The 26,932-nt window shown below is 40.0% G+C and overlaps 1 pseudogene; it reads right to left on the bottom strand.

Moving 5' to 3' along the window:
* Nucleotides 1–1,012: 1,012 nt before the first annotated feature.
* LOC125925162 (60S ribosomal protein L7a-like) overlaps nucleotides 1,013–26,932 on the bottom strand; it is a 94,122-nt pseudogene continuing 68,202 nt past the window's right edge.

The raw sequence follows: 26,932 nt of genomic DNA on the forward strand, positions 1-26,932 counted from the left end.
CGCTCACCTTTAGACTCTGTGGTTGTGGGTCAGCTGCTAGTCCCTGCATCCCTCCGACTTGAAGGAACACACGAAAACCCTCCAGATGTCTCCATGAAGCATCCTCACTGGGTCTGAGGACACCATCTTATTACTTGCCACTTGGAATGGTCAGTCTTGAGCAACCTGACTTCTGTTTTACATTTCATCGTCAACTTTGAGACAAACACACTCACACATAAAATGCTAAGTAAATCAAATTTTGTTTATTAAATCAATTCCTGGACTACTTTTTCAAAAAAAAAAGTTGAGAAATTCTTTGTCATAAAAAATATGAGTAAGGTGAGATATAGTAACTATTTACTTTATGCTAGGTCAAATTATATACTTTTGAGGTATTGAGGACAAAACCTCAACAATGTGGTTATGTCTCCTAAGACTGCATAACCTAAATCTAATCATGAGGAAATGGCAGATAAAGACTCCAAATACAGAAATCAAATCAAATTATCAGCTTTCATACTGACAAAGATAATTGGGGGAATTTAGAGGCCAAATGCTAATGCCTGCTAGTATCTCACTCCTGAATTAATCAGACTTCACACGGGTCCCCCCCCCCCCCCCCCGCCCAGTTCTGTGCATAAACCATAGGCCTCTTAATTCAGGGGACAATGTCTCCCCTAGGAGAAAAGGACCCTAAAATACATGCGGGGCTCTGGGGTAGGCAGATCTAAAAGAGAAAAGAACCCAGAAAGGGCTGAAATACACATCCTCACAAGGCCCCCAGCAAAATTACAAAGATGAGCTTTGTAGATAGTTCCCCTTCCTAGGGGGGGATCTAGACCCTCAGGCACAGGGCTTGAAGACTCGACAACATCTTAGCTGGAATTAACACTTTCCTCCAGGTGAGATATACTCCAGGTAAGCCTAGCTTTCTTCCAAGGCACAAGTCCTGAAAGTTAGCTCAGGAATTAAAAAAATAATAATAATAAAGAAAGAAATTCCTTTTTTTTTTTTTAATGTTTATTTTTGAGAGACAAAGATAGACAGAGTGTGAGTGGGGGAGGGGCAGAGAGAGGAGACACAGAATCCAAAGCAGGTTCCAGGCTCTGAGCTGTCAGCACAGAGCCTGACACAGGCTGGTACTTATGAACCATGAGTTTCAGCCCCCAATCACCAGCACAGAGTCAGCCTGTGTAAGTGGTACCCCTTCATGATCAATTCCTTCTCTTAATCTCAATCTCACTGAAGCTTTGAGTAGGACAGATTTTAGGGTGGAAATTCTCTTCCTTTTCTACCACATGGTTGAAAATTCTACTTTGATGGCCCGTGCAGGGATTCTGTGAAGAAGAGAAAGTGGATCCCTCTACATGAGAGAGCTGAATACTTTAGCGGTGTCCGTTTGCTGTCCATTATACAGGTTTTGTTTTTCCTTCTGGTTTATCATTTGCCTTCAATTTTTTTGACATTGGCCGAAAGACAACTTTTTATGACTTTTATGTGCAGAAAACTCAACAGCGTCCACTTAGCCCAGTTTGGTGACCTTTAGCCTTTGCCTTCTCCGACTTGGCAATGCGAGCTACTGACTTTGGACCCTGATGTTGCCTCCCCAGTGACAGGCTATCTCATCATATCTGTCATTGTCACTGGCCCTGCTGGCTTCCACCAGCTTAGCCAGAACCCTTTTGTCTTCTGAGTTAATTTGTGTGAAGGTGACAGTGGTGCAGGTCTTCCAGTGAACCAGATGCCCCAGCCTAGTCTTCCCCTGTATGATGCCACAGGGAACCCCCATATTACGACACAGGGCAAGCAGGAAGACAGCCAGCTCAATGGGATCCACACCATATGCAATCACCACCAGCTGAGCCTTCTTGTTTTCCATCAAGGTGGTGACAGCGTTAACCACAGCTTGAAGGGCAGGAGGCCTCTTAGTGGGGACATCCCCTTTGCTGGCAGCTTTCTTCTCAGCCCAGGCCAACGATCTCTGCTTCTTCTCTTCCTTTTTCTCTGGTCTCTTCCTGTGGGCCAGCTTAAGCAGCTGAGAGATGTTTGGTGGTCCAAGAACTGGGTGAATTTGTTAATCTGGGAGGCAGACACTGATAGAGAATAGCCCTTTGCCACTGCAGCCGGAGGTAGTGGGGCCATTTGACAGAGCAGGTAAGGTCCCTTTTGGGCTGGATGTCCTGTCTAATGCCAAAATTCTTGGGCCTTTTCTCAAACAGGGGATTGACCACCTTCTTGGCCTCCTGCTTCTTCACAACAGCAGGGGCCAGGGCCACCTTCTTCCCCTTAGCCTTCTTTCCTTTTGGCATCTTTGATGGGCGGAGGAGAGAGCCATTGACTTCAATTTTATGTGATTTCCTAAATACAGATATTTTGAATACTTAGCATGTTAATAGAAAATTCAAAGACAGTAAAGAATTCATTAGGAACACAAGATAAAACCTTTTAACATTTTTAGTTATTAGCAACTCACTCATTCATCGGAAAATTGAGTTTTATTTTCAACTATGTGTGTACCATGCCCACTTTACTTCAGAATCACTTTGGAACATCAGATCTCATGCAAAAATACCTCTAATTTTGTGTCTCTGAAGCAGTAACACGTTCATTGGGACAGCATATTTTAGCATCTCTCTCATAGATCTTAAGTTTTCTAAGAAGGTACGAGACTGATCTGATTTTCAAGAAGTTATCTCACTTTTGATCTTCTCTGGGTTTTTCTTTCTTTTAAAAGACCATACTCCCTTTAGATAATCTCTCCTAGAATTCAGCACATTTTTATAGACTATCAATACTTCTCTTGAAAACTTGTCAATTTTCATTAATCACAGAAAGCATATCTTTTCTCTTCACATATTACACACACTTTTTAGCGTGGAAGCTAAATGTCCTTATTCTGAACTATCTGGTCATTCAGGTTTAAGTGTATCTGTAGTATGTAAATAGCAATATTTGGATTTTGCATTTGAAGGCAAGCCTAGGAGTCTTAGTCTTATAATAGGGACATTTGGAGCACTCATATTAATTATTCTAAGCAATGTGCTTAGTATATCATCTTGTATTTCTATTTTTATACTTCTTGCTATTTCCCTTCTTTATAATCCTATCTTGCTGCATTGACTTGTATTAGCTTTTTCTTGTTTTCTAGAACTTACTGGTCATATGCCCTATTTATACTATTGTCATCTTGACATAATAGTTATCATAATAAATACATCTGAACCCATATTTCTGTATAAAAATCAATCATGATTTCCACGTGTGAAATACGACAACCTCTCCCCTACCTATCTTACTAGTTTTAACTGAGCTCTCTGATCCAAACAATTATTCTGTTTTTTCTTACTTTATATATCTTATCTTCTAAGAAATATTGTTTACATTTTCATTATGTTATAATCTTAGTAACAACTCTAAAATTTACTGGCCTGTCTGCTTACTGATTTTTGCTTTACATCCTTCTTCCCATTCTTGAGCTCTTAATTTTGATTCATTTCTCAGCCTATTGAACCAAAAGAACACTTGCTAAGTCTCCATTAGGCTGTATATGCTATTGCCCCCACCTACACTTTCCTCAGCCTTAATGCCCACCATTTGATTGTATCCAACATTCTACTCTGTGTTCCCACAGCAACGTCCATTGTGCATACTTCTGATATGGAACTTATTTCATTCTGTGCATGCACTACTGGAATTTAAGCTCCTTGAGAAAGTGAAAATTAGTAGTAGGAAACCTCATTAAAATGGAGTCAGGAAGTTTCAGCAGGGGGAGCTCTCATGAACTACAATTATAGTCAATTACAGACCCAACAGGAAGAGCCAGGTTTGACCTTGCCCAGACTTGACCTTGTACATGGATACAACTCTACTATTCCAGCCAGAAGAAGAGATACTTTCCTCATTCCCTACTCCACCACCCACCCCCATCTCCCCACCCCTACAACAGCTCAGTCAATGAGAAGCCACCACACTTCAAACTCTTAGTTTACAGCAATGGACTTTTAGTTCATAACAGCCTTCTCAACATGCCCCCTTTCTTCTTAAAAAAGCATACCTCTCCTTTGTCCGCCAGACTTGCCTACAGTTTTATGACAGCCTGTTTGTCCCAGATTGCAATTCTCTTTCATTCCTGAATAAACCCATCTTTTGCTGTTAAAATAACTGGCAGTTTTAATTTTAATTTTAACAAGAGCAATTGTGGTTTTTTTTCCCCTCTGTCATTTCTGCTTTGTTTCAAGTTAGCTACAAAGAGTCTGGGAAGCAAAAAATAGAGACTCTGTCACTATTGAAAGAAGAAAATCATTAGCTGAATTATTTAATATTTGATCACTGGGAACATTTCAGTATTCCATGTGCCATGCTGTAATGCTGAATTTGTAGACAGAAACATGGAAGAGAGAGAGCTGAAAGACATCATTCCCTTCTAGGAGCCATTCATCTGATAGTCAAAGCCACACTCTCCCACGTGAGGTACAATCAAGAAGAAGGCTGAGCACCAGACATGAGCTACGCCCACACTTAAGTGACAGGAGAACGGAGCGGGGCAGGTGGTGATGAGGAGAAGCAGGTAGCAGATTGAATCAACCCAGTGCCGACAGAAGTGGTCAACAGTATCTAACAATGGAGAAAGATCATGAAAGATGAGGGATGAGAACAAAAACAAGGTCGTTAGAGGTTGATGATCTTGTTTTCCATCTTTTATATATGATTAAGTCATCTCTGTGCCTTTCAGTTGTTATTTAAAACCGTGAATATTTAGATAAACAAAACCTCTGGCCAGCCTGGGTACTTGCTGAAATGGGTCAATTAGCATATTTGAAAATTCAATATACTGTAGTCACATGCATGGAAATAAATGGTAAAAAGATTTTAAAAATTAATGTGGCATTTCAATCCCTCTCTATCTCAATCCCCATAAAAGTTGCTTTAATAAATTAAATGTTCCATTCATATTTCTTATAGCATAAAAGTCTAATCACCTTTAGGGGCGCCTGGGTGGCTCAGTCAGTTGAGCGTCCGACTTCAGCTCAGGTCACGATCTCGCGGTCCGCAAGTTCGAGCCCCGCGTCGGGCTCTGGGCTGATGGCTCAGAGCCTGGAGCCTGCTTCCGATTCTGTGTCTCCCTCTCTCTCTGCCCCTCCCCCATTCATGCTCTGTCTCTCTCTGTCTCAAAAATAAATAAACATTAAAAAAAAATTTTTTTTAAAAAGTCTAATCACCTTTAAATGTAAACTTTATTTATTTTTATTTATTTTTGAGACAGAGAGAGACAGAGTATGAACGGGGGAGGGTAAGAGAGAGAGGGAGACACAGAATCCAAAGCAGACTCAGACTCTGAGCTGTCAGCACAGAGCCCGACGCAGGGCTCGAACTCACAGACCATGAGATCATGACCTGAGCCGAAGTCGGACGCTTAACCGACTGAGCCACCCAGGCGCCCCAAATGTAAACTTTAAATGTAAAAAGTCTTGTCATCAAGAAAAAAAGAATATCAGATAAAAAATATCATGGCAGAGTTATTCACCTATTTGCATTTAACCACAGTCTATTGCTTTAGGAAAAGATTACTAAGGATTTGGAAAACTCCATGAAATCATATTCACATCTGTGAAGGCAAAAAAATGTGTGTATATATATATATATATATATATGTATGTATCACCCAAGTGTACTGTACATTGTACAGGCTCATGATGAAAGAGAATCTGCTTTTGGCGTTCACACTGATTCTTTGGCAATTTTCAAGGGCAAGGGCAAGAAGGTACTTCTACTTAAACATATAGTTTGTCACTGAATAGCTTATCAAGATTGTATCAGTTTTCTCTAAAAATCTTTGCACTCAGAGGAATTTCTTCATTACCACACATAACATGAGACGTTTCAGAACAGAGGGCTTTTTCAAATGAGAAATTCAATATTTAGAAGGAAACTTATCGTTTATGGCCAAAACCACATGATGATTAATTTATTTGTTGAAATAAGTGTGTGTCAAGAACTTAACTATATTTAAGTGTGGTGTACATCAGTGTTTCTCATACCATCTATGGCAAAGGACCTTTTTTCCCTAGCCCATCATGATCTAATACCTTTGAAAAATATAATAAAAATAAGTTACTAAACAAAATAACTTAAAAAACAGCCCAACTTCTTATTATTACTTTCCACAGAATAAAATTACTCTCTCAAATTGCCCTTATAATGTTCTAAATACTCTCATTTTCTGTTCTTATCTATTTGTTGGCTACTGATAGTGGTGGCCCAGCCCCAGTCCATGGACCACTTTTGAGATATGATATTCACCATAAACTGATACTCATGGGGCACCTGGGTGGCTCAGTCGGTTAAGCGTCCAACTTCGGCTCAGGTCATGATCTCATGGTTCAGGAGTTCGAGCCCCGCTTTGGGCTCTGTGCTGCCTGGAGCCTGCTTCGGATTCTTTGTCTCCCTTTCTCTCTGCCCCCACCCCCACTCGTGCTGTCTCTTTCTCTCAAATATAAATAAAAATATTTTTAAAAACCTGATATTCATGACATTATATCCATCACAAAATGGTTAAATTGTACAGTGACATCTCTATCCTGATTCTTATGCAGGGCTAGTGACAAGGAGAGAGTATGTTTAATGCTTTAACCAACACGGGCGTTTGTGTCTCAACTCAATGGAGGCTTCCTTTGCTGCTTTGACTCTAATTAGGAAATGATTCTTTCAGTGAAAACAAATTCTGAAACCCTCCTCCTACTGGCACAACTAAGAGCAGACCAATTACAGAAGAGAACAGATACACAGAAAGAGAACTTGCATGGAAACTACACAATCAGGCTTCTTTTATAATCTGATCTAGGGGTGCCTGGGTGGCTCAGTCGGTTGAGCGTCCGACTTCAGCTCAGGTCATGATCTCACAGTCTGTGAGTTTGAGCCACGCGTCGGGCTCTGTGCTGACAGCTCAGAGCATGGAGCCTGCTTCAGATTCTGTGTCTCCCTCTCTCTCTGCACCTCCTCTGCTCGCGCTCTGTCTGTCTCTCTCTCTCTCAAAAATAAACATTAAAAAAAATTAAAAAAAAAAGAAGAAATAATCTGATTTAAAAATGGGCAGAGGACCCGAAGAGACATTTTTCCATAGAAGATGTGCAGATGCTCAACAGACACATGAAAAGATGCTCAATGTCATTCATTGTCAGGGAAATACAAGTCAAAACTACAATGAGATATCACAACTGTCAGAATGGCTAAAATAAAAAAGATAAGAAATAACAAGTTTTGGCAAGGATGTGGGGGAAAGGCAACCCTCATGAACTGTTGGTGCAGCCACTGTGGAAAACAGTATGGAGTCTCCTCAAAATATTAAAAAAAGAAATACCTTTTGATCCAGTAATTCCAGTACTGGGTATGTACCCAAAGAAAATGAAAACACTAATTTGAAAAAACATTTGCACCCCTATATTTATAGCAGCATTATTTACAATAGCCAAGATATGTAAGCACTCTAAGTGTCTATCAATAGATGAATGGGTAAAGGGGCACCTGGGTGGGTCAGTCAGTTGAGCATCCGACTTTGGCTCAGGTCATGATCTCACAATTCATGAGTTTGAGCCCCACATCGGGCTCTGTGCTGACAGCTCAGAGCCTGGAGCCTGCTTTGGATTCTGTGTCTCCCTCTTTCTCTGCCCCTCCTCCACTCACACTCTCTCTCTCTCTCTCAAAAATAAATAAACATTAAAAAAAAATTAAAAATAGATGAATGGGTAAAGAATATGTGATACACACGCACACACACACACACATACACACACACACACATGCACACACACAGGAACATCATGCAGCCATGAAAAAGGATGAGATCTTGCCATTCAGGACACCACCAATGGGCCTAGAAGGTATAATGCTAATTGAAGTAAGTCAGATTGAGAAATACAAATACCATATGACTTTCCCCATATTCAGAGTCTAAAAAACAAAATGCAGAATCAGACCTAAAAATACAGAGAACAAACTGATGGTTGTCAGAGGGAAGGGGGTGTTGGGGAATGGGCAAAATGGGTGAAGGGGAGTGGGAGATAAAGGCTTCCAGTTATGGAATGAATAAATCACAGGAATAAAAATACAGCATAGGGAATATAGTCAATGATATTGTAATAGCATTGTATGGTGACATGATAGCTATACTTGTAGTAAGCACAGCATAATGTACAACATAATCACTATGTTGTACACATGAAACTAATGTAACATTGTGTGTCAACTAAAAAAAATTTTTTTTAATTTTTTTTTTTAATGTTTATTTATTTTTGAGACAGAGAGACAGAGCATGAACGGGGGAGGGTCAGAGAGAGGGAGACACAGAATCGGAAACAGGCTCCAGGCTCTGGGCTGTGAGCACAGAGCCTGACGCGGGGCTCGAACTCACGGACCGCGAGATCATGACCTGAGCCTAAGTCGGCCGCTTAACCGACTGAGCCACCCAGGCGCCCCAAAAAATTTTTAATAAAAATATAAAGCATTGATTATCAAATTAATGATTAATTATAAGTTAAATTATTTTACTAATTATTAAATTTAGTGTTGATTAAAAAAATTTTTTTTAGAGATACAGAGAGAGGTGGAGAGGGGCATAGGGACAGAGAAAGAGAATCCTAAACAGGCTGTATGCTCAGCACATAGCCTGACACATGGCTCAATCCCATGACCCTGGGATCGTGCCCTGAGCCAAAATCAAGAGTTGGACACTCAGCTGATTGAGCCACCCAGGTGCCCCAAATTTAGTGTTGATTTTAAAATCATTATATTTGAGGGGCACCTGAGTGGCTCAGTTGGTTGAGTGTCCAACTCTTAATTTCAGCTCAGGTCATGATCTCACTGTCATGAGATCAAGCCCCATATCAGGCTCTGCACTGAGCGCGGAGCCTGCTTGAGATTCTCTCTCTCCCACTCTGCTCTTCTCCCCCATTATCTCTCTCTCTCTCTCAAAAGTAAATTAAATAAATAAAATACTTTAAAAAGTCATTATATTTGAAATCTACTTTTAAGTTACATTTTATCACTTCCCAATATTGGCAAGAAATCACACCCTGTGGTATTTTAAGGAACTTACTTGCAGCTAAGTTATTTAGAAAGCAAAAAAAATCCTTTCAAAAAAAATTTATAGCAAAAAAAATGTTATATGGCTATGAAAACATTTTAATAAATCTGAAATGACATAGGGCTTCCAAAATTGTTTTAAGAGCCCTGCTCACGGTGAATAAACACACTGGCTTTGTTAGGTGAAGGAGTGAATTCAGAGGGCCCAGCTTGGAAAGATTTGGGGAGCAGTACTAGAACACAGATACTTCCAGGTTGACATATCATGCAAACAGGTGCATTGTGCGGGGCTTGGTGGAAGGAGCCACATTTCTAAACAGAGAATGGAGATGGGTCTAGCAAGGAATCACATGTTCCTAACATCGACGGTAGGGAACATTAAAAACATGACAGGAAGAAAGGAATGAGCAGAATCCAAATCCAAATCGGGCAAAGAAAACAGGACCATACACTAGATCAGACCAGGCTGGAGGCTCTCTCCCTAACCACACTGAAGATCGTTCCTCTCAGACTTTCAGAGAGGGAGATTGGGAGTTTATAGCAAACTTGCGAATGATCTTTATTGTTGTTACATTTACTCATTAAAGTATTTCTAAACATATAAAATTTCTTAAATTTCATATTGTGAATCCAATCTTTTAATGGGCCTCTCCAGGTATGATTATTGTCTTGGTCGATTCAGGCTGGCGTAACAAAATACCACAGACTGGATGCCTTATAAATGACAGAAATTTATTGCTCACAGTTCTGGAGGCTGAAAGTCCAAGATCATGGTGCAAAGATGAGTGTCCTCTTCTGGATCACAGAATTCTCTAGTAAGCTCGCATGGTGGAAAGACAAGCTAGCTTTCTGGGGCCACTTTTATAAGGGAACTAATCTCCTTTATGAGAGATCTGTCCTTGCCACCTAATCACCTCCCAAAGACCCTGTCTCCTAATACCATTACCTGGAGTATTAGGTTTTCAACATATGAGTTTTGGAGGGACCATATATTCAGACCATAGCAGTTATGAACGGGTATGTAGACAGACTGGAAACATCCTGTGTCTTAGAGCATTTGCATAGTACATGCCTTTTTCAGTTAAGCTTTTACTTGAAAATTTTTAACTTTTTTATTGATGTATGTAGAGAAAAGGGCACAAACTTTATATGCAGAGCTCAACGTATGAGTGTTCCCCAACAGATCATAACACAGGATAATTGCACCACCTCAGATGATTCCCTCCCAGTCAATATACCCCAGATGGAATCATTATTCTGATTTGTCACCATGATTAATTTTGCCTTTATTGAGCTCCCCATAATGGAATCTTACAGTATGTGCTTTTTTGTTCTTGGCTTCGTTTGCTCACCATTAAATCTATAATGTTCATCTACCTTGTCATATGGTAGCTATAATTTGTTCTATTTTTATTAGTATTATAACAAAAATTGCATTAATATACCACAATTAATTTATAATTCTACTGTCGATGGACATCTGGGTTGTTTCCCAATTTTTTTAATAAAGGTCATATACTGTGAACATTGTTACATTTTCTTGGTGAGCATATGCATTTATTATTGATGAGTATACCTCTGAGAGTGGATTTTCTAGGTCACGAGATATGCATATGTTCATTTTTTGTAAGTGGATGTATCAGTTTACAATTCTGTCAGCAGTGTGTAAGAATTCTAATTGCCTCACATCCTTGTTAACACTTGGAATTGTCAATCCTTTTAGTATTAGCCATTCTGGTGGGTGGATTTGTGGTTTTAATTTGCATTTACCCAATAACTAGTGATGTTGAGCACATTTTCATATTCTTATGGCCATTTATATATCCTGTTTAAGTCACCTTTAACCAACATTGTATGGAATTATCTGTCTTATTGATTGAGTAGTTCTAATGCTTTCTGTGTTAAGAAATCTTTCCCTACTCCTAAGGTCATACAGATTTTTCTCCCATGCTTTCTCCTAAAAGCCTTGTTTTATATTTCACCTTTAGGTCTATGATCCACCTAGAATGATAAAGATGGCCCAAATTCTTTGCTGAACTTCTCATTGAGAGGCCAAGTCTAGATGCCACCCCTGTGATTCTGGGCTAGCCTTAGTGACTTACATGACCAATAGAATGTGGCATACATATCATTCTGAGACTTCTGAGGCTGGTTAGAAAAAGCCTTACAGCTTTAATCTTGGCCTCTTGGAACACTCAGGAAGCTTTGGGCTGCCACCTTATAGGCCCAATTATTTGAGAACACCATGCTGGAGAAGACAAGTATATGTTTTAATTAATAGTCCCAGCTGAGCCTAGATTTCCAACCCATCAGAACCCACTGAGGCGCCAGATAGGTGAGTAAAGTCATCATGGACCCTCCGGATCATCCCATCCACCAGCTGAATACCACCAATATTAACACCACACTGAGCAGAAGAATTACCCAAATAAACCTTACCCAAATTCCTGGCACACAAAATTGAATTATGATAAAATAACTGTTGTTTTAGGCCACTACAGTTTGGGGTGTTTATTATGCAGTGACAGATAAGCAGAACATGATGTGAAGTAGAGGGTCCAGGTTTTTCAATTGCACCATTTAAGTAAAAGATCATCATTTCTTCATGTCACTGTAGTAGTACTCTTCCTAAATCAGATGACTGCATGAGGGTCTGTTTCTAGATCCTATATTCTATTCTATATATCAATTTGTCTATTATTTTAGTTACTATAGCTTTATTAATAAGTCTTGATGCCTAGCAGTTAAAGTCCCCCAAATTTGGTCTTTGTCAAGATTGTCTTAGCTCTTCTCAGCATTTTTGCATTTCCATATGAGTTTGAGAATCAAGTTATCAAAATTCATTTCAAATCTTAGTAGGGGCACCTCGGTGTCTCAGTTGGTTGAGCATACGGCTTGAGCTCAGGTCATGATCTCGCAGTTTGTGAGTTTGAGCCCTGCGTCGGGCTCTGTGCTGATGGCTCAGAGCCTGGAGCCTGCTTCCGATTCTGTGTCTCCCTCTGTCTCTGCCCCTCCTCTGTTCACACTCTGTCCCTCTCCCTCTCAAAAAATAAGTAAACATTTATAAATAAATAAATAAATGGAATCTAACTAAAAAAATCTGTTTCAATTGCATTGAATCTGTAAATCAATCTGGGAAGAACTGCATTTTAACAATATTAAGTCCTCTAGTTCATGACCATGGTATATTTTTTCATTTATTGCCTTCTTTAATTTCAATCAAGGGGCGCCTGGGTGGCTCAGTCGGTTGAGCGTCCGACTTCAGCTCAGGTCACGATCTTGCGGTCCGCAAGTTCGAGCCCCGCGTCGGGCTCTGGGCTGATGGCTCAGAGCCTGGAGCCTGCTTCCGATTCTGTGTCTCCCTCTCTCTCTGCCCCTCCCCCGTTCATGCTGTGTCTCTCTCTGGCTCAAAAATAAATAAACGTTAAAAAAAAAATTTAATTTCAATCAAGAATGTTATTTCTAGGCATTTGTTATTGTTGTTACTTTTGTTGTTTGATGTCACTACAAATAGTATTTTTAAAGTTTTATGTCCTAAAGTTTTATGTCCTAGCATATACAATTTTAATTTACTTTTGTATCCATAAAGTTTGCTAAATTTGTACATTTTAAATATATAAATGGCAAGTTTATCTGTAGGTTCTTTTGAGACAAGGCAATTTTATATTTTCTGAGAAAAAGTTCCACTTCTTCCTTTCTAATCCTTATGCCTTTTATTTATCTTTTGTTATTGCATTGCTAGGACCTTCAACCTCTCAAGGCTGCTCAAGCAGTACCCAGTATAAAGAGAGGCTGTGGAATAGTTAATATGACCTCTGAAATCACACTGAAGAGAGTTCCCAGACAGCCTCCATCACATTCTAGCTGTGTGAATTTGGATAACTTACTTAATTTTCCTGTTCCTCAGCTTTCTTGGTTTTTAAACAAAAATGACAATGGTGGGGTGCCTGGGTGGCTCAGGTGATTAAGTGTCTGACTCAATTTCAGCTCAGGTCATGGTCTCACAGTCGTGATGGGAGAGATAGAGCCCCACATCAGGCTCTGCACTAAGTGTGAATCCTGCTTGAAATTCTCTCTCCTCTCTCTCTGCCTCTCCCCTGCTCTCTTGCTCTCTAAACAAACAAACAAACAAACATTTAAAAACATACAGTGACGCCTACTTCATAAAAGTTGTCATGAAGGGCACCTGGGTGGCTCAGTCAAGTGCCTGACTCTTGATCTCAGCTCAGGTCTTGATCTCACAGTCATGAGTTCAAGCCTGGAGTCATGATTTCATGCACCAAGCATGAAGCCTACTTTAAAAAAGGGAAAAAAAAAGGGGTGTCTGGGTGGCTAGGTTGGTTAAGCATCCAAATTCGGCTCAGGTCATGATCTCAGTGAGTTTAAGCCCTGCATTGGGCTCTCTGCTGACATCTCAGAGCCTGGAGCCCACTTCAGATTCTGTGTCTCCCTCTCTCTCTGCCCCACCCCAGCTCATGCTCTGTCTCTCTCCCTCTCCTTCAAAAATAAACATTTAAAAAAACTTTTTTTTAAAGAGAGAGAAAAAAAGTCCTGAAACTTAAATGAGTACACATAAAACACAGGGAACAATATCTGCCTCATATTAAACACACATTAGCTATTTTCATTGCTTTAAATCCTACACATGAATACCTTTTTAAAGTTTTTTTTTTAATTTATTTATTTTGACAGAGAGAGAGAGAGAGAGAGACAGCATGAGCAGGGGAGGGGCAGAGAGAGAGAGAGGGAGAGAGAGAATCCCAAGCAGGCTCCACACTGGCAAAATGGAGCCCAACACAGGGCTTGAACTCATGAACTGAGATCATGACCTGAGCTGAAACCAGGAGTCAGATACTTAACCAACTGAGCCACCTAGGCACCCCAATCCTACACATGAATACTTTAAAAAAATTTTTTTTAATATAATTTATTGTCAAGTTGGCTAACATATAGTATATACAGTGTGCTTTTGGTTTTGGGAGTAGATTCTCATGATTCATCACTTACATAAAACACCCAGTGCTCATCTCAACAAGTGCCCTCCTCAATGCCCATAACCCATTTTCTCCTCTCCCCACCCCCCCATTAACCCTCAGTTTGGTCTCTGTATTTAAGAGTCTCTATGGTTTGCCTCCCTGTTTGAAACTATTTTTTCCCCTTCCCTTCCCCCATGGTCTTCTGTTAAGTTTCTCAAGTTACACATACAAGTGAAAACATATGATATCTCTCTGACTAACTTATTTCACTTAGCATAATACCTTCCAGTTCCATCCACATTGCTACAAATGGAAGGATTTCATTCTTTCTCATTGTCAAGTAGTATTCCATTGTATATATAAACCACATCTTCTCTATCCATTCATCAGTTGATGGACATTTAGGCTCTTTCCATAATTTGGCTATTGTTGAAAGTGCTGCTATAAACATTGGGATACATGTGCCCCTATGAATCAGCACTCCTGAATCCTTTGGATAAATTCCCAGTAGTGCAATTGCTGGGTCATAGGATAGTTCTATTCTTTATTTTTTGAGGAACCTCCACACTGTTTTCCAGAGTGGCCGCACCAGTTTGCATTCCCACCAACAGTGCAGGAGGGTTTCCATTTCTCCACATCCTTGCCAGCATCTGTTGTTTCCTGAGTTTTTCATTTTAGCCATTCTTACTGGTGTGAGGTGGTATCTCAGTGTAGTTTTGATTTGTATTTCCCTGACGATGAGTGATGTTGAGCATCTTTTCATGTATCTGTTGGCCATCTGGATGTCTTTGGAAAAGTATCTATTCATGTCTTCTGCTTGGGATTCTCTCTCCTCTCTCTCTGCCTCTCCCTTGCTCTCTTGCTCTTTAAATAAATAAACAAACAAACATTTTAAAAAATGACAATGATGCCTCCCTCATACAAGTTGTCATGAGGGGCACCTGGGTGGCTCAGTCAGTTAAGTGCCTGACTTTTGATCTCAGCTCCGGTCTTGAACTCATGGTCATGAGTTCAAACCTGAGTTGAGCTCTGCACTGAGCATGAAAGTCAAAATAGTAAAAATTTTAAAAGAAAAAATAGAATATTTTCAGGACTTTATAGTCATGAGGGCCTTTTTAAAAAGATATAAAAAGCAAAATTCAAAAAGTAGATAAACTTGACTAAATTCAAATTAAAACCTGTATGGTAAAAGTTACCATAAACAAAAAATTTACAGACAAAAGATCCAGAGTACATAAGAACCATAATATAATAAGAAAATGTGAGGGGCGCCCAGGTGGCTCAGTCGGTTGAGCGTCCGACTTTGGCTCAGGTCATGATCTCACAGTTCGTGAGTTTGAGCCCCACGTCGGGCTCTGTGCTGACAGCTCAGAGCCTGGAGCCTGCTTTGGATTCTGTGTTTCCCTCTCTCTCTGCCCCATCCCCACTCATGCTCTGCCTCTCTCTGTCTTAAAAATAAAAACATTTTTAAAAATTAAAAAAAAAAAAAAGAAAAGATGAACATACCAAGTGAAAAACGCGTCCAGGATATGAATAGGCAAGTCATAGAAGAAGAAATACAAACAGTAAACAGGTAAAGATGTTCACTTTTCACTGATAGCCAAAAATTTTAAATAGACTAATTAAAACAACAATATGATTGCTATGTCACCTACCAGATTAGCCACAATTGATTTGTTTGATATTCTTAAGTGTTATCAGTGGTATGAAGAAATGGGTAATCTTATATACACTACTGGCTACTTTGGAGAATAATTTGGCACATCTATGAATGTGTTTAAATGTACATTCTGTGATCCAGGAAGACTCCTTCAAAGGATGTATCTATAGAAACCACTCTACCTGTGCAAAAGAGGGCTGTACCTGAAGGCTCCTTGGGGTGTTTTAAAATAACAAAACTTGGAAGCAAACTAACCTCCACACACAGGAAAATGACAAAGTAAATCACAACCTATCTGCTAAGCAGTTTAAAAGAATGAGGTAGTTTCTAAGTATTGGCATAGAAAAGTCTCCAAGAGAAATCATGGAGAAAAAAGAGTAAGTGACTGGATGATACAGTATAATATATTTTGTTACACACAAGTTTACACAAAACGATATTATATATGTTCCCCACGGACATGTATATGATGTAAATGCATAGGAAAATCCATGGACGATATCTGTATGATAGCATCACACCAAAATATGATCCAGGTTGAACCTGTGTGGCCATCTGGTAACTCTGTACCTCTGCTGCAGGTGTTAGGATCAAAGATGATCATGGGGACTTTTTAGCCTTATGCAGAATAACACTTTATTTTTTCTAGGAGATGTAGTTAATAATTACATATGTAATTAAAATATAATCTTTAAAAGTAAGCAACTAGAATGGAAGAAAGGATTCCATCCATAATAGCAACAAAATACAAGAAATATTTAAGCATATCTTTTTTTCAAAACTGATTTTATTTTCTTTTTAAAGTGTGTGTGTGTGTGTGTGAGAGAGAGAGAGAGAGAGAGAGAGAGAATGAGTGAGGAAGGGCAGAGAGAGAGGGAGAGAGAAAGAATCTTGGGCAGGCTTCACACTGTTAGCAACAGAGCCCAAAGCTGGGCTCAATCTCACAAACTGTGAGATCCTCATGACGTGAGCTGAAACCAAGAGTCGGACACCTATTTGAGCCACCCAGGGGCCGAACACACACAGTTTTTTTAATGAAGGATCACAAATCACTGGAAAAGAAAAAGATTACTCCAATACATGGTAGTTGGAGAATTGGTTGGCTATTTGTTAAATACAGATTTTCATAAATTTCAATTTTCAAATCAGACATGTAAAACATATTACAATGGTTTAAAGAGTCATTCTAAAATGTATCAATCACTAAGACTAGAAGCATCAATATGAGGTTGATTACTCATTTTAAAACAATGGAAAGCCATTCCCCTTCCTCCTCCCTTTCCCTTCCTTCCTGAACAATTCAGTCCTAAAGCTGTTAGGTCACTGTAGGGCAGAGCAAAGCAGTCATTCTCAAGTTCAGAGAAGCAGAAGAGAATAGAAAATTCACAGATGGGACACCTGGCTCAGTTGGTTGAGCATCTGACTCTTGATTTCAGCTCAGGTCATGATCCCAGGGTTGTGGAATCAAGCCCCCTCATCAGGTTCCACACTGATCTTGGAGCCTCCTTAAGATTCTCTCCCTGTCTGTCTCTCTCTCTCTCTCCCTCTGCCCCCCTCCTCGGCTCTCTCTCTCTCAAAATAATAATAATAAATTAAATTAAAATGAAAAAAAAATTCACAGAGAAATTCAATAACTAACAAAATATATTTTTCACATTTCAGCCTCATCAGTATCTAAAAATATGTATATTAAATATTGAGATATATTTTGACATATCAAAAAACTTTAATGGGAATATCCAATTCTGGCAAGGGTAAGGAAACAAGAATTTGTATACAAAGCTGTTAAAAACCTTTCAGAAACCAATCTGGCTATATGAATGAAGAGACTTAAAATATTTTGTGCCTTAGGGGTGCCTGCATGGCTCAGGTGATTGAGCGTCTGACTTCAGCTCAGGTCATGATCACTCCCAGTTTGTGAGTTGAAGTCCATGAGTTTGAGTCCCACATTGGGCCCTGTGCTGACAGCTCAGAGCCTGGAGCCCACTCCAGGATTCTGTGTCTCCCTTTCTCCCTGCCCCTCCCCAGCTCACACTCTCTCTCTCTCTCTCTCAAAAATAAATAAACATTAATATATGTGCTTTAGTATTAAATATTAATATTAAATATTAATATTTATTAAATATGTCTTGTGCCCTTTGACTTAGTAATTACATGTACAGAAAGCTATTTTTGAGGAAAGACTGTGAAATACCAAAAAGAAAAATGCCTTAGATGTAAAGATGTTCACCAGAACATTTTTATAGCAATTAAAATATTGGAAAACAACATAAGTGTCTAATAACAGGTAAACAGTTGTATAAAGTATAGGCTATTTACTAAAGGAACTATTATGCATCCTAAAACTATGCTTAAAAAAAACTACAAAAAATGCTTATGCTATAACAGTTTTAAAAAGCACAGTGAAAATAGAGTCTGATGCCATCATAACAATGTATAAAATGCAAAAACAATAGAAAAATGAAACAAAGTTAAATAAAATTGTCTTTTAAAGTATAACTTTGGGGGATTTTTCCCCTTTCAAACAAGTGAAAAATCAAATTTCACAGCTGTAGCAAATTTGATGTAATTTGAGCAACTCGTTTAGTTCAACAAGCAAGTATTGGGACCAATGCCAAGCAGTACCCTAGGACCTATTATCTGGAAAGCAGCATTCTGTATTACTACTAAGAAATTTCAAAAGGAAAACATGTGTTTTCACCATGAGGCATTTGTCTTTACAGAAGGAAAGAAAAAGAAAGAAAGAAAGAAAGAAAGAAAGAAAGGGAGAGAGAAGGAGAGAGAGGGAGAAGGAGGGAGGAAAAGAGGAAGGAAGGAAAGAAGGGAAGAAAGAAAAGAGAGAGAGGGAGGGAGTGTGGGAGGGGGAAGGAGAAAGCAAGCTAGTAGGAGCATTTTGCTGAACTATCCCAGACTTACAAGTTAGTTCTGCACTTCCTCAAAAATGCCATCATCATGTGCAAGCCAGATAGCTTTCCCAAAACAAGTGTAACCAGTGTTGCACACATTCTATTCATCATCTTTTAATGACATTTATTTCATATCTACACATTGCCCCCGTCCATGGGATTTGTTTAGGATATAGAAGAATAAGACTAGCACTTTCAAAAATGAAACTGTCAAAATAAAAATACAAAATAAATAAATAAATAAATAAACCAAATGTGGAGAAAATTATGGAAACCCTGAAACACCAACCCACCTTGTTGATCAGGAATATTCATAACTGTTCAAAACCAATTCAGCATACCTAAAAATAATTATCAATTATAATAATAATTAATCATTAATACTGATGTTAATTATTCTTTCACATGATTTTCATTTTGCATCACATGATGTTAATATGTGGTATTAATTAACAATATCAATCACATATTATTATGTAATTTGTAAAATGTGATCAAAAATTATCAACATTAAATACTAATTGAACACGAACTAAGCTTTTACACAATTTTTTTCATTTAGTCTTCACAAAAGCTGATGTCATTAACCAAAATACAAGAGTTGATATTATTACCTCATTTTACAAATGAGGAAGCTGAGGCTCAAAGAGGCTACCTAATTTGCATAAGGTCAACCGTCTAGAAAAGGCCAAGGCATTTTCACACATAGAGAAAAGCCAGATTGTGACAGACCTTCGAGCCATGCTCTGTGCCTCAGCACACTGCCTCCCTTTGAAAGTCGAGCTCCTGGAACAGTGGTGGTGAAAAGTAAACCCTGACTAATCATAATGATCACTGATTACAACATGCTTTCAATATGGTGAGTTAAAGTCTGGTACCTAGTCATAGTTGAATTGTATTTCCAAGGCGAAGAATTTAACTAAAATCTTAAGTTTAGATCTACTCTTACCCCTACCTAGCAAATTCAGGCTCTTTCCTTTCACACCCCACTTTAAAAAGACACACATTTTCTCTTTTCAAAACCCAGAAGGCAAAATAATTAACAGAGTCTCAGAAATGGGTTGCCTTTCAGATGCTTATTTTAGTACTTCTAGTTTTCCAATCTAGTCTCAATAACAATTAGCACAAACTTTTGTTCTGAAGGGCAGTACTGTATTTTGGGTTTCCTGGAAACCACCACTGCCAAGGCAGCACACACAATGTTATCACGATGACGCATCTTCAAGAGGAAGTGAACAAGTATTATTAGGACCTTACCTCTCCTCTTAAAAGGTTTGGAAGTTTTGGAAATCCTGCAGTCAAAAATAAAACTAGCTCCTTATGAAAGGAAATCTAAACGTCTTCCCTTTCAAAAGGGCAAACTGAAAGGTCACCAAATAAAATTAAGAAACGGGTTCTGAAAATAGCAAAGTGGTTAATGGTATCCCTTTGTCAAAACTTGTAATTTAATAAGGATTTTCATTCTTCAGCTCAAAAATGACATCTCCTCCAGGGTGGGGTCAATTTACTCTCTCCTTTTGTCATTCATTCCTAGTGGTCTTTCTTATCTCCCTTGGAGATATAAAAGAGAAAGACCTGTAAGCTTGAAGTCAGAAGATGTGAGTTCTATTTCTTTTCCTGCCATTAGACGAACTGTGTAAAATAGGTAAGAGGGGTGCCTGGGTGGCTCAGCTGGTTGAGTGTCCAACTTCAGCCCAGGTCATGATCTCGAGATTCATGGATTTGAGCCCCGCCTCAGGCTCTGTGCTGACAGCTCTAAGCCTGAAGCCTGCTTCAGATTCTGTGTCTCTCTGCCCCTCCCCAGCTCGCGCGCTCTCTCTCTCTCTCTCAAAAATAAACTTTAAAAAACAACATTAAAAAAATAGATAAAAGAACAAGTTCCTTCCTGATTCACAATGTGATCACATCGGTGAATTTTCTTTGTGAAAAAACAAAGCCCAAGATCAGTGGTTCTCAAACGCTTTTGCTCCCCAGGGTACATTTGCCAATATCTGGAGACATTTTTGATTGTCACAACTAAGGGTGCAGATGCTACCTGGCATCTAGCAGGTCAAGGCCAAAGATACTGCCAAACATCCTACAATATACAGGACAGCCCCTCACACCAGAAAATTATCTATCTGGCCCAAAAGCCAATAGTGCTGAGGTGGAGAAACCCTGCTCTAGACAAATGCAAGCTACCCTCAGCTTCCCCAACCAATGCCTTGGATGCAGGCAAATCTCCTAGATGTGCCAGAATGACTGTGACCTGCAAGGGAGCCTCTCAGATCCAGCTCTTCTCACCCAGCAAGAGTGAAGAAGCAAAGCCAGAGTCTTCCCTAGCCCAGAGCCCCAGGGTGAGGACCTGCACAAGGCTGAGGGAAGGGCTGAGATCCCCTTGTCAGTCTCAAGCTTACCAACAGTCACCTTCCCCAGCAGCTCTCCTAGGATCCAAGTGGTCTGAAACATGTTCTCCAACTAGATTAATGTGGAGCACTAAACAGTATTTACTGAGTGCCCACCCGCATGCTGTTAAGAAAGATACAGAAGATATAATCCTGTTTAATAAATAAATCCTTGCCATCATCATGTAGAAGTTTAGAATCTAGTAGATGAAAGGGCACAAATAACAAGTGAAGAATCCCAGACACTTTTGCTCCTTTAAAATTACATGTGACAGGGGTGCGCCTGATTCACAGTCAGTGAAGCGCCTGATTTTGGCTCAGGTCATGATCTTGTGGTGAGTTCGAGCCTCGCATTGGGCTCTGTGCTGACAGATTACAATACTGAGATTACAATACTCTCACAGAACTGTCATGAGATATAAATGATATGCATTAATGGTATGTCATAAGCGTTAGACAAATCCCAGGTACATAGTAAGTGCCCCATTAATGTTATTTTCCTTCCTTCTCTGTTGGTGTGGGCTCCAATTTGTCCCTATGACATAAAATTTCTCCATATCCCATCGTAGAAGTGCCCTCACAATTCCCTGTCCCCAAATTCCTCAGGTCCTGGATCCTATCGATGTTCTCTCACCCCTCCTGGAAGTCTCCGTAGCTCTAGGATTACCCCTAAAATTCCTGCTCCTCCCCTGACCTGATTTCTTATATTCCTATTCTACTTATCTAAAGTCTGATTATAGCACACTAGTGGACATTCTGCTAAATTCAAGTTTGTGGTCTGAAAAAAAATCTCACTGTTGAAGTTTAGGGAAGTGTGATGAAGGCGGGAACCAGGGCATTTGGTCTCCAGCAGCCTCTTCTACCACCAGAGGGAAGGGATCTACAAGCATGGATGTTCCCTCAGGAGGGCTTGCCTGGTCATTGGCCGGGCTCCCACAAGGAACCTTTGGCTAATCTCAACCTCAATGTTGGGGCACCTGGGTGGCTCAGTCTGTTAGGCATCTGACTCTTGATTTCGGCTCAGGTCATGATCTCACAGTTAGTTCAAGCTCCACATTGGGTTCTGCACTGACAGTGCAGATCCTGCTTGGGATTCTCTCTCTCTCCCTCTCTCTCTGCCCCTCCCCTGCTCATGTTCTCTCTCTCTCTCTCTCTTTCAAAATAAATAAACTTAAAAAAAAAAAATCTCAACCTCAGTGTTAATCTCACCAGGATTAGGAAATGGCCTGCCTTCCAGAAGACCCAGGGTTCTTATCCTCTCCCTTATATATCTGCTGGACATCTGATCCTTTGATACAATGATTAGTCTGCCTTGTGGGGCTTTACTCCCTGCAGTGGTTCCTATCATTTGAGGACAATAAGATCCCCACAGGCAAATAACAACACATTATTACTTCTCACTTGTTAGTTTCCTAACAATGAGAATTTGTGTTCCTTCTTCCTTTTTAAGGAAACCACAGCACTAATGATGCAAAAAAAATACACATCAAAGATATTTCCCAACACTTCATTCTGCTCAAGATCTCTCTTTTCTGTCATCAGCCAGATTTCCCAATCCAATGGGTGGCAGTTCCAAATGTTATCTCCACTCTGTCTCCACCTTCTCTCACCAGATGGTCTAGCCTCCTACACACCAAGGAAACGGAGGCCATTAGTCAAAAACTCCAACATTCCTAATGTCCACCTCCTAATGTCTATACTAGGGCAATAAACAGTAACCAGGAAATCTGTAGCTGTATGGAAGAATCCCATGTTTTGGTCAAAGATAAGTGACTCTGGGTGGTGATGAAAGCTTAAAACAACATTATCTAAGAGAGGGGGAAATTTAGTCATTACCACCAACCAAAATGAAATGTTCCTTTCCCTTTAGCAAAATCAGTGCTCCTCAAGAGTCTAAGGAGGGAGATACCACACTACTGAATCCTTGACTCTAGCAATTCAATCAGGGGTCTCCAAATGAATCAGGCCAAATTAGAGTTTTGGCCTTTTCTTACAATTTCTTCCAGACTTGCTTTTATATTTCCTGTTTTCCAGCCTTCCATTTATTCATTTAACCCATATTTATTTATTAAGACTTTTCACTTAAAATCAATTGTGTCTTCACTACCAGCACTCATGAGGGTAGTGAAGACAGAATTGATTAAAAAATTTTTTTAATGTTTATTTATTATTGAAACACAGAGAGAGACAGAGCATGAGCAGGGGAGGGGCAGAGAGAGGAGGAGACACAGAATCTGAAGCAGGCTCCAAGCTCTGAGCTGTCAGCACAGAGCCCGAAGCGGGGCTCGAACTCACAAACCACGAGATCATGACCTGAGCCGAAGTTGGACGCTCAACCGACTGAGCCACCCAGGTGCCCCAGACAGAATTGATTTTAAAAGACTCAAGGGGCCCCTAGGTGGCTCAGTGGTTTAAGTGTCCAACTCTTGATTTTGGCTCCCACATCAGGCTCTGAGCCTGCTTGGGATTCTCTTCTCTCCCTCTCTCTCTGCCCCTCCCCCCTCTCAAAATAAATAAACATTTTTAAAAAATAAAAGACTCAAAGACCACTGTTTTCATGAAGCTTGTGTTCTTTGGGTAGTAAATGAAATAAGTAAATGTATGATCAAAAGTGCTATTTTCTAGGCCAAAAAAAAGGCGGGGGGGGGGGGGGGAGAGTTCCAGTGAGGAGGTGAATGGATATAACTACAAATAAGATAATCGGGGAAGCCCTGTGCAATAACATGAGTAAGTCTTGCAGGAAGTGAGGGAGTTAGCCATGCAAACATCTGTGAGATGACCGTTGCACACAGAGGGAAGAATGAGTGCAAAGGCTCCAAGACAGGCAGCAGCCTGATGCATTCAAGAAACAACAAGGATCCCAGTGTGACTGAAGAGAACAGTAGGGAGAGAAGAGGTCAGAGGACTAACAGAAGCCACACCACAGTAGTTTGGGCAACCACTGTGATTATTTTGGCTTTTATTGAGGGCGAGAAGGAAAGTCATTGGATAACTCTGAGAAGAGATATGGCAGGTAAACTACATGTTATGCCAGATATTACAAACTTCTATGGAGAAAAATCGAAACAAGGGCAAATAAATGATGAGGCAACAGGGGAGGGACCCTATGGTTATTATTTTGCACTTCCCCATTCTCTTCTTCTTTCTAACTCAACTGATTCTTCAAGGCTCAGCTCACATTGACATCTCCTCCAAGAAGAATTCTCTGAATTGTCCTCCCTGAACTGGGTAAGAGTGACCCTTTTCTGTATTCTCATAGCACCCTAAACAATCCTTTCTTGAACATTTATCACACCGTTTTGGGATAGTCTGTTTATTGTGTCTTTAGTAAGAACTCACAAAACATTTGTTGAAGAAATGAAAAAATGGATGATGGATGGATGGATGGATGGATGGAACAGAGTAAAACAGAGAGAGTGAATGGAAGTAGAGAAGATAGTTCTCTACTTCCTGAGGCTAGCTGGAATAGAGGTGATGGCAATGGGAATAAAGAGGAGGAAACAGGTGTTAGAGACATTGTAAATGCAAAATGAAATATCTGATAATTTTATGAATGTTAAAGTGGGCATGGAAAAAGAGTTCCTCAAGTGATCTCATAGGTTCTAAAAACTGCAAGGCTTAAGAAAAATAGAACTTTTTAAAGTTTTATTTATTTAAGTAATCTCTTTATCACGTGTGGGGCTCTAACTTACAGCCCCCACATCAAGAGTTGCACATTCCTCCAACTGAGCCAGCCAGGCTTAGCCCCAAGAAATGGGAATTCGTAAAAGAAGAGCTCTTTTGGAAAGGTTTTTTAGGATGGCCATGTCTAATTCATTCATCCATTTTATTTATTTGTTTATTTGTTTGTTTATTTATTTATTTATTTATTTTTGAGAGAGAGAGAGAGAGCACGAATGCACATGCATGCATGTCGGGAAGAGGCAGAGACAGAGAGAAGAGAGAATCTTAAGCAGGGTCCATGCCGGGCGTGGAGCCTGATGTGGGGTTCAATCTCATGACTGTGAGATCGTGACCTGAGCTGAAATCAAGAGTGAGACCCCTAACCGACTGAGCCACCCAGGCGCCCCTTCTTTCATTATTTTAATAGCCTTATATTGAGCTTTTCCTAAATGTCTTTCCTTATGCTCAGAGCTGGTAAGAAAAAGCTAGATATGTCATGATCTCTGGCCTCAAAGGCATGTCGGTATGAAACCGTAAAGAAGCAAGTCCCTAGTACCTTTGTCCTGAAGTAACATTGTAGGGTACGACTATAGAACTGGGCATGCAGGACTTTCAGGTGTGGGACAGTTCAAGGGCTTCTAAGTCAAGTGTTCTTGGGTTTTGCACCTAAATATCTGGAAGCCTGAGAAAACTACCTAAACTCTCTAAGCTTGACTCTCTTCATTTGCAAGAGAGAGAGAGAGAGAGAGAGAGAGAGAAGAGAAGAGAAAACCTACCTGGCAAGGTCAAGAAAATGTAATAGGATAAAATGTGGGAAAACATCTACAGTTCTCCCTTGGAATACTTGGTGCTTTAACATCACTGGGATTCCTTCTCTCTCAGTCCCAAGTTCAACATAAGCCAGGGTTGCATCAGGGGTCCCAGGAATTTAAATTCGCATTAGCCTCAGTTTCAGGCATGCATTAATATCTTCCCTATGTTAACCCACACTGACTCCTTTATTTTCCATTAAAAAAAATATCTCACTTCAACATCTGGAGACCAAATGTATTATGAGAAGACAGGAAGGAAGACAATGGATATTGAATTACTTTATATTCCACTTACACAAAATAAAAATAGTTTTGAAAGTTCTGTACATATTTTCAACATTTACTCAGACAGGACTTATCACAATCACAGGGTGTTTTCATCAAATCATTGGCAAAGCTATATATAGAAAAAAGATATCTGTTCAAAAAGTTGGGGTAATCTCTCTCGTTGGAACATTTCTGCCTCTCACACTGCAAGTATATTTTCCAATACTGAATATTTATATGGTAGCTGAAATTTCAACCACATCTGTCATAGGAGAAATTTGGGGTCAGAGAGAGAAAGACGCTATTTTTTTGTTTTTATTTATTTTGAGAGACAGAGAGAGAGTAGGGGAAGAGGAGAGAGAGAGGGAGAGAGAATTCTAAGCAGGCTCCTCACTGTCTGCACAGAGTCCAATGCAGGGCTCAAACTCACAAACTGTGAGATCATGACCTGAGCTGAAACCAAGAGCAGGACACTCAACCAACCCGAGCCCACCCAGGCGCCCCAAAAGAGGCACTATTTGAATATAGAGCTCTTTGATCCAAAAAGCTAGGCAGAAGCAATCTCAGTTAATCCAGGAACACTTTGTAATGAAAATTAGGTGAGAAGAAAAAAAAATGTGCCTGTAACATAACAACACCGGGATCAGTTTTGTTTTGTTTTCATGAGAAGTAGGGTCTCGTGAAGAACACACATACTTCACACAGAATAGACCAAAATTTTTCTGGAAAAAATTACTCCAATAGAGAAGTGTGTTTGTCATCAAGTTCTCTGGGAGAAAAACTGGTTTTAGCGTTGCCAACAGAGAGAGAGAACCAAAGTTAAAGCAGCTACCATCACCAGTGACCCTCGCCCCAGGGAAATCATCAAGCAGCCAGCAGAAGAAGACCCCAGTGTTAACTGACTGGTGCCTGAGATGCCTGAGTTGTGAAGCCTAGGAAGGGTCTGAACATGTTGTTTCATTATGTTGAAGGAAGAGCAAGAGTGATCCTGAGGGCAAGGGCCAGGGACTTCAGGTGAGGAGGACCTAAGGGAAGAACAACCTAAGGGAGGACTGATGAGAGAAAATGGGTAGGACTGGAAGAAAAAGAGAGTGAAGGAATGAGGAAGCCTTGTGGTGGTTCACCTTCTTGAGGACATAAGATGAAGCCATATCCACCCCTCATGAGCCCCCACCTAACTCTACCCCCCACCATGAGTAATCTA

This window comes from Panthera uncia, chromosome F1 (assembly GCF_023721935.1).
Source record: "Panthera uncia isolate 11264 chromosome F1, Puncia_PCG_1.0, whole genome shotgun sequence".
NCBI lineage: Eukaryota > Metazoa > Chordata > Mammalia > Carnivora > Felidae > Panthera > Panthera uncia.